Source organism: Cryptomeria japonica, chromosome 3 (genome assembly GCF_030272615.1).
Source record: "Cryptomeria japonica chromosome 3, Sugi_1.0, whole genome shotgun sequence".
Taxonomy (NCBI): Eukaryota; Viridiplantae; Streptophyta; class Pinopsida; order Cupressales; family Cupressaceae; genus Cryptomeria; species Cryptomeria japonica.
In genome coordinates, this window is record NC_081407.1 from 726970975 (window position 1) to 726980490 (window position 9516).

A 9516-nucleotide genomic window follows, 5' to 3' on the forward strand; every position below is an offset into this window, starting at 1 on the left:
AGTTTGAAAGGCAAAGAGAAGGTTGATGAGGTAAAGCAATAATTTTCAAAACAATAGATTAGAAAGAGAGATCAGAATGTTGATGAGACTATTTCTTCACCGGTAGAACAGAGTATCACTCCACCAGCAGGAGATTCTTCATCCAACTGAAAAGTAATTCTTGAGGGTATTATAGCAAATTGAAAATCATGCAATTTTACCCTCGACTTATGGTGAGAAGATGAACTTCTTCTTTACCAGTAGATGTGTTAGGTTTCACTTAACCGGCAAGCATTTATTGTGGTTGTTGAAGGAAAAGACATTATAAATCAATATTTTTTCCTCTTTTTCCTTCACCGAGCATTTAAACTTTTAGAGAGCACAAAAAACCCGAGAAAAGGCATCCATAGCAAGAAGTGAAGCAAGATCTTTCAAGCATCCAAACCTAAAAGGTAGATTAAGGTATTTATCAATGGCTTCCTCCTCTGCTCCTGAATTTATTGCAAACCCTACTATTATTGAAGTGGTTAAATACCCTAGGCCCATTTTCAACATTATCCCCGAAGTAGCGAAGCAAGATGATACCCTAGGTGCATTATCAAAAATCCCTAAAGGAGTTGCATATGTAGAAGACCCTAGAATTCACATACATTTCCACATTGAGAAACTAGGTTCAGAAGAAATCATGAAAATATATAAGAATGTTATCTATGATGAGAGTGGAACTATAAAACCTGAGCATAAGGTTATAGAGACCCTAAGTTTTGTGGAAATTCTTGACATTCCAGAATTTCCTTAGGAAGTTGTAAGGATTGTACTCAATAGAGTTCATGGAGAATTATTTTGACTTGACTCTATTCATAAAATCACTAGAGAAGCAGTTAGGGCAATGACTGGCTTACCATCCACCAGTAGCAGGCTAGATAAAACTAAGAAGGTTCCTAATAACACTGTGATGACTTTAACTGGTGCAACCTATGACAATAGATCCCTGAGAGTTAATGATGTGAAAGATGACAATGTTAGATTCATTAGCATGATATTAGGATATAAGGCAACACATGCTAACCGACTAAACTTAGTTTCCAGTCTATGTATTAAGAGTGCATATGATATGGTTAACAATGATGCTAATATATATGTATGTGAATGGTTGAAAGATGAGTTGATTGACAATTTGAAGAAGATAAAAGGAGATAAAAAAGGTACTTTCTATTTTGGTAAAATTATTGTATGCTTAATGCTATATCTTACAAAAGAGGTTCCTGGTATAGGCAAGAAAGACTTTGGTTATGATATACTAGTAGGAAAAAAATTGCTAGATATCTTCACCGACATGGGGACAGACAAGGAAAACAAAATAACTGAGTATTTCCAATATGAAGACTAGAGAAAGGTTACCTCAGAGTATTGTTGACAAATATCAAAAAGAAATTTTTTTTGTGATTAAGAAGGATGAGATTTGGATATTGGGTGACAGAGATGGGATATGAGGCAGATGTGAACATTATTGAAACATATGCCAAATCTCTACTTGAAGCCCCTAGAGAACCGAAAGAAAAGGTTTTTGGTAGTGCAGAGACAATAGAGAGTGGTGTGTAGATACTTAAACAAAGGAAGAGAAAAGAAAAATATATCAGGAGTGTATCTAATCAGGTGAAAGAGATAAAGGAAAACATAATGAATATCACTGGCATCAAGAAAAGTGATCTGGAAGGAATTACAATGTAAGGCTCATCTCTCACCAGTTGGTACATCCTCTGACAGTGAAATTCCTGTGGAGTTCATAAGAGTTGATAGGAAGATAAAACCCTCAGTGGTACCCTCTCCTCCTCCCAAGAAAACCAGGACAGCAAGACAAAAGCAACAAGCAGTGAGACAACCAGCTAAGAAGATGACACCTAGAAAGAGAAAGGATAAATAGGTTATTCCTCCACTTGACAACTTGCTGAATGAAATAACAGATGATGAAAACTTCTCTAATGTTAGTAAATTCTATGATACATTTACCAATGAGGAAAAGGAAAGCATTAAAAATAGTATCATTTTACACCTCGACATCTATAAGAAAGTTTTGATAGAGGTTGTAGATGATTTACCTAGTGACCTATATAGGTGGATTGATGCTAAAAGTTTAGCCATTATGGAGCTAGACAAGAAAATCAAGATTGAGAAACTGCTAGTTGTTCACCCTGTAAAATCAATTGAAGAAATTGATGAATTGATCAGTGAAGCTAATAGAAAAGTCTTTAATAGTGGACACCAGCATGTAAGTCTAATGGCCAACAGAGTAAATGAGATCTCAGAAGAGACAACAAATAAATGGGACATCTTCTTTGTGGAGAAAGAAAAAAAAGAAGAACTAAATAGACCAAAAACATTCAAGGTATACCAAAAGGATAAGGACAAAGGAAAAGGTAAGGTAGGTGGACTACCTAATATAAAAGTGACAGATAACCTTCCACCACCTTCTGATACTCCACCGGTACTAACTAACTATACACCGGCTACTAAGAATGTGGAGACTTCACATGAGGATACAAATCCTGAGTCTGAAATCTTGTATACTATGAACATCAACACTTAGGAGGTCAATATTGTAGTTGATAAAGAAAGTACTGAAAGATGTTGCTACTGAGCAACCGGCTGACAATGTTGGAACACAAGCTGAAAATGTTGATGTTGAAACACCAGCTGATAACATTGAGGTTGGAGTTATTATAATGGTTACTGACAGTACTGTTGATGCAAACATTGAAAAACCAATACAGTCAAAGATACCGGCAACTGAGAATGCAGAGAAACCAATTGAGATACCCGTAGTGGACAATGCAAAGGTATAGACAGAGAAACCGGCAGTGGATACAACTGAAGAACAATAAAAAAAACTGGTAGAAGAGAGCACAGTGAAACAAACTAAGACACAGGCTGAGAAACAAGTTGACCTTTAGGTACATACAGAGACAGTGCCACTGGCAACTGCTAAGAAACCTAAACCTTTGCTAGTTGAAATGCAGACACAAATTGACCTGCCAGAGGTCAAAACAACCAAAGTGGTTACTCACACCGGTAGCATGGAGATTGTTAAGGTAGTTGGATAGTTATCTGGTACTTCCATGACTAAATTCAGACCAACAAATGTAACTGAGGTACTTTGGGATTCCATTAAGAAGATTATTGATTGTAATGCATTGGCTTATAAGGCTATAGATGACACATTACCTATTCTTAAATTTATTAAACCCAAGTGTAATGTAGATAATAAGGATTCTTTCAGTTAGTTAGACACATTGTCTAAATACATCACCAACAACATACTAATTATGGACCAAATAAATGAAGAGACATTTAAGGAGAAAATGGATAAGGAAAACAAAAATTCTTTGAAGAGACAATAAAGAAGTGCATGAAACATATTGATACCCTCTTACTGGCACTGAACAAAACAATTATAGAGTTCAAAGAACTATACAAAGACACATGTAAGACTAATGTTTTGACAATGGATATCGATAAGGAGATCAAAAAAGTACAAAAAGAAATAAATGATATAGCTAACATTATCATTGGTTCATCAGAACCAATATTAGTTATCAAATAGGAGATAGCTGGATTTGAGGAGAAACTTGAGAAATTGGAGAAAGAAAAGGAAAGAATAAAAGGAAAGGCAAGAGAACTTAAATGTAGACTCAGTCCTAAATGGATAACTTCGTCTCTTTGAGGAAAGAGATCTCAGAGGCACTTATTCAGGGACATAAGACATCGAAAGAGAAAATGCATCACCTCACTGGTACAATTCAAAGAACAGAGGTAGCATTAAAGGATAGCAATAGGTTCACTTAGAGCCTAAATTTGGTACTAGCAAACCTATTCCAAATTGTAACCAACAGGTTACAAGGTTCTAGCTGAAAACTACTCATTTGAAAAACTTTGTCATTGATGTCAAAGGGGGAGTAGTAGGGAAGATAAAAATCCAATAACTTAGAGATCATCTACTCAGGGGGAGCACACAATTTTGGTAAGATTTTTTGGACTTCAATTTTGGATACAATTTTGAATTTTTCTCATGAGTGTTGCCATCAATGCCAAAGGGTGAGATTGTTGGAATTGCACACTCTTATGGTAGTGAAAGGTAATTGAAGGTGTTGTCATTGATGGCAACCTTGCAATCTTATGACACCGGCACTGGCAAACTCTACATCGGCAGATAGTTCACCAGTAGCAACAATAATGTTTACCAGCATCCTAGCCGACAGGATTTTGATTACTATATATTGTAATATCCTTTTGTAAGCCAACATCGCATATTGTAATAAAACTCATATATAAGTATGAGATCTTGTAGATCATTTAAAAATAATATGATAGGATGGATATGTAGAGCGAATACTAAGGTAGATCTTGTAGAAGGGTTTATGGTTATTGTATGAGCTTCAACCAGTACTGAACCTGGCATGGAAGATTCTTTTTGTAGCAGTACATTATATTGGATTTTCATAATCCATTTTGTAAGTTAGTGAGACTTCCTTTTGTATTTGAGCAGTGAGCTTTAGGTAGTTGACCTTCCTGCATGTGCAGGCCCCTCTTGTACGTCATATCCATTCATTGGCCAGTGAGTGAATATTGTGGGTCACAAATCCCACTAAGGTTTCCTCGTTAAATATCTTGTGTTATGGTGTGCTTTCTATGTTGTGTTTATTGTTCATATTTACTGCATTAATTCTTGTTTACCGGTACATTGTTTTGGAATGCAAAATATTCAATAATGTCTAAAAATATGTAAACCAGTTAGATACTGACTCACCCCCCCTCTCAGTATCCTTGGGAATCCTAACAGAAGCTTGAGTTGACACAATCAAACAGTAATGGTCAAGAACTTGAAAGACAGATTGTTTCCCTAAGAGATGAACTTTCTATTGCAAATGAATACAAAGAGAAATTCAATGCCAGCTCAACAAGGCTTGATGAAATGCTAGAAAGTCAGAGACATGGAAAGGACATGCGAGGACTTGGATTTGAGAAAGGTGAATCCTCTGGTTCTGGATAGAGCAATGCAAAGCCAAATCATATGGTGAATCAATGCATGCCCATAAATTCAATGGTATATGTTATACTTGCAATAACTTTGGTCATATGGCAAATCAATGAAAAAGTAGGATGAATAATGGTCCTACCTTTACCAATTTATAAATGCGGGATGTTTGGACATATCTCTAACCAATTCAATATGAGACCAAATCAGATGAATTTCATACCAATGCAAAGAAATATTGTTTGGTGTGCATGCAACAAAACTAGTCACATTGCAAAGTATTGCAAAAGAAAGAACAATGATCCAATAAATAAATGAAAATCAAACGAGAAGGCACAAACAAAAGGTAGAAGATATCAAGAAAATCACGAGAAGATGTGGGTTAGAAAATATGAATCCAAGGAAGATGTGAATTTGCACTTGAATCCGGTGCAGGATATTCATCTAGTAAATAAGGCTTTCGACCTTAGGGGGTGGCATCTTTATGCACAATCTTGTAGAACCCCCTGGAGAGATATGTGATCGATCATGGTTGATTGCAAATGCTTGGAGATGATTATCCAAAATTCTTCATGCCCATCTTGACATCCGATTGATTGGAGTATGTTGAACAAGACATCTAGTTGAACTTTTTAGTGGCATTTATTTCAACTTAAAGTTAGGGTTTGTGAAGTTAAAAAGGGCAAAATATGAATCATTTCTCACATTTTAAACAAAGAGTTGAAACTGAAGAGCGAGGTGAACTAGTTTCCAAGGTGATCAAAAGGCTTAAATTCATCCGACGAAGAGTTCTTCTACATTTGAAAATATAATGAGGTATTTATTGAAGCATTTGAACCCTAAATTTCTTGAAATGGCATCTTCTTCTATTGATACACCTTTGGTAGTAGAATTTTCTAAGCGAGCAAGACTATAATTCAAGAGACACCCATTTAAGTTTGTTGAGGATGATCCAAACAGTGCCTTTTTTGTGTGTTCCATATGGAGTTTTGAATGTTGATGATGTGAGGGCATACATTCATATTTCAATTGAGGGGACCAAGAATAAAGGCATCTTAACCCTGTATACTAAGTGGATAATGCATAAAGGTAGAGATCCCAAGTCAGAATATGCATAGTTGTAGAAGAAGAGTTTTACACAATTTTTTTACTTCTTGAAATTTGATGAGGATGAATGGGTGAGGTACATTCTGAGTCATGTGCACGATGAGTTTATCTAACTAGACAAATGATACAAGATAAGCAAGCAGGCAATCCATGCAGTCACATGCCTAAATTAAACTGGTGGAAAACCTAATCTAAGGAAGGTAACAAACCCTACCATTACAAAGATAATCGATGCTCAATTTGATAACATATCTATGATCATTGATGATATCCTAGAGCATGATGTGAGATTTGCATCAATGATCATTGGCTACAAAGTCTATCAATCTAGCAGAATCAATTTTGTCTCCGGTAGAATGATATATGCAACCTATCAGATGGTAAAAGAGGATATGTAGTTTGATTTGTGTGTAGTTCTTCTTGAAGAGCTTCTAAGAAACTTGAAGAAAATTAAAAATGACAAGAAGAATGTCTTCAAATTTGGTTCACTAATTGTTTGTCTAGCACTGTATTTCATGAATGAGATCCCTTGCATAGGATGAGTGCAATGGGCTTATGTCTTACTGATGGAAAGTCAGATCAAAAAGGGTTTGCAGAGATTGGGAAATAGAGAGAATCAGATAGCTGCCCTGTGGAGCTTCTTCAAAATCTTCCATGGTAGAATAAAGAATAGACTAAGGATCCCTAAGTAGGTAGTAAACAAATATGTAGACTCTATGTGTTTTATGGTGGATAAGGACCAGTGTCATATGGAGGTGGTAGAGCCTAGAATAGTGTGGATAATGTTGATGGATTATGAGGTAGATGCTCAAACTCTTGAAGCCTATGCTCAACATCTTTTAAGAAAACTAGTTGACCCTTCTGAAGATAAATTTGAGACATTCAAAGAAAAAGATATGGAGTTACACAAGAATTTCACTCAGTCGAAAAGGAAGATAAATGTAACAAAAATGATAGAGGCAGTGGCTAAGCAGATGGGATTTACCAAATAAGCCATTAAGAAGGCTAAGGAGAAATGAGAGGTGGAATATACGAAGCCTAAGACTCAACCAGTTCCCTCTCAATCAAAGCCTAAGGAGACTAAGTCTTCTTCTACTTCGGTGAAGTCATCTACAACTCAAATCTCATCCAGAAAAGGAGTGTTAAAGAAAAAGAAGAAGCCTAAGAGAATATATGTCGCTATATCACTTGTTTCTTCTAAGACTGGGCCTTTTGAGGAAGTAGAGAAATCAAAGAAGAAAGGATAACTTGTCGAAGTGATTAGGAAACCGCAGTCCAGTGGTGCTTAGCAGAGCAAGAAAAAACAATCTAAACCATCTCTGATTGATAGACCTAAAAGAGGAAGAAGAGTAAGGACAAAGTTTGATAAGGACCTTGAATCTGGTAAGGTGGAAGGTAAATATACCTTTATTCCTCCATTAACTACAAAAGAGTTGACAGATGAAATAGTTAAGGATGGTAATCTTAAGAACATCAGTGTATACTATGATGATTTTGATAAAAATGCGTAAAGGGAAATTGAGGAAGTTGTTGTATTGCATTTGCATAACTTCAGCAAGTCATTAATTAAACTAGAACACATTATTCCAAAATATTTGTATAATATTCTTGATGCTAGAAGGCTAACTGCAAGCAAACTAGATAAGGAAATGAAAGAGCGTGAATTGATAAATATCAGTGCTTGCATATCTCAAGAAGTAGTTGATAATCTTATGGAGTTGGCCAACTGGAAGGAATTCATAAGCAAAAACAAAGTGAATAGGCTTATGGTTGGCAAGGTAGAGGAGGTAAGAAAAGAGACTAAAGAAATTTGGAAAAGGTTCTTAAAGAACAATCAGGTGCAAATCAATAATGATGAATCTCAAAAGGATGAAACCTCTCATTTGGTAGACCTGACCCATTCAACCCTTGATGCTATAGATAGTCAAAATCCTCTGGTTGATCATCCAGACACAGTGGAAATGAAAGGTGAAGAGGCTAAAGAGAAACCTAAAGTTGTTACTGCACCAAGTGGTGACATCGGTGCACAGGCTGGAGAAAAGGAAAAGAATAAAGAAGGAAAGGTTGCAAGAAGAGAAGAGGTGGATAAGGATAAGGTATAGTAGGAAGGAGAGAAGAAAACTAACAATGTCCTGATAGTCATGGCAATTGACAATCTGAAGGACAAAGGAAAAATAACTCTCTCGCAGATCTAGATTAATTTTGATAAACCTCTTGATATTGGACAGATGTATTCGACGGAAAGGCTAATGATAGATGCATTAGTCCAGGCTCAAGCTAGTCAGGACTTAGTGAAATCAAAGACTGAGGACAAGAAGATGATCAAGATGTTTGTGGGTGTTTTGGAAAAGGTGGTACCGAAAGTGCAACTAGATCCAAATTCTAACTCCTTCATTAAGCTCTTACAATTAATTAATAATATCAGTACCAATTTTGAATCACTGGAGAAGGCAACGTTCAAAAAGGTAATGGATAGATTCAAGGAGGTGAGAATGCAGACCTTCTAGAAAATTATTGAAGATGACAAATTTAGGTTGAACAAAGGACTGCAAACTATCTCTAAGGCTCTATCTGAAGGTGGTAAGATATATAAGTCTTGTCTTCTATTGCCCAAGTTCACAACTGATACAGACAAGAAGATTAGTATTTTCCAAGGCAAGCTACTTGGAATATCACAGTCATTTGATTCAAATGTAGGCCTTGCTAGCAATGTTAAAGGTCAGGTGATGGCTCTAATAGATCAAATCTCGAGCCTAAATTCTGAAAAGGAAAGGATTTTGAGGTGGGTCGGTGAGCTCTAAAAAATTGATGCTCCCTAGATTGACACCATGTTGAGCGATAAAGTTGATTGCTTGAAGACAAAGGATCAACCTATTATGTCCGAATTGAAGGATGTAGAGATTTATGTCATTGTTTTTAGTGTATTCATCACAATTTTGGATAACTTTAAGAATGGGTAGGATACCCACTTAGAATATTTCAAGATACTTTTTGCAGATATTTTCAAGTGTGTATAGAGTATCCAGTATATATATATACCCCTGTATATAAGTTTTGGTGCAACACCCCAACTTTGGCATTGTTGTCAAAGAGGGAGGGTGGAGTGAAAAATGTACTAAATGATACAAGTTTTTCAGATTTTGATCTAAGGGGGAGCCTTAGAATTTTTGATCCAGTGTACAAGTTTCAATACTTAGTCATTTTTCATGAGTGTTGCTATCAATGCCAAAGGGGGATATTGTTGGCAATTGACACTCATCTAGTGGATACTGATGCGTGAATAATGGTCTAGGGTTATCATTGATGGAACTCTTCATGGAAATTGTATCCAGTAGTTATGAATTTTGGTAACTGGAAGTGAATGTGATACGGTGATAGATAACCGATATTTCACGATA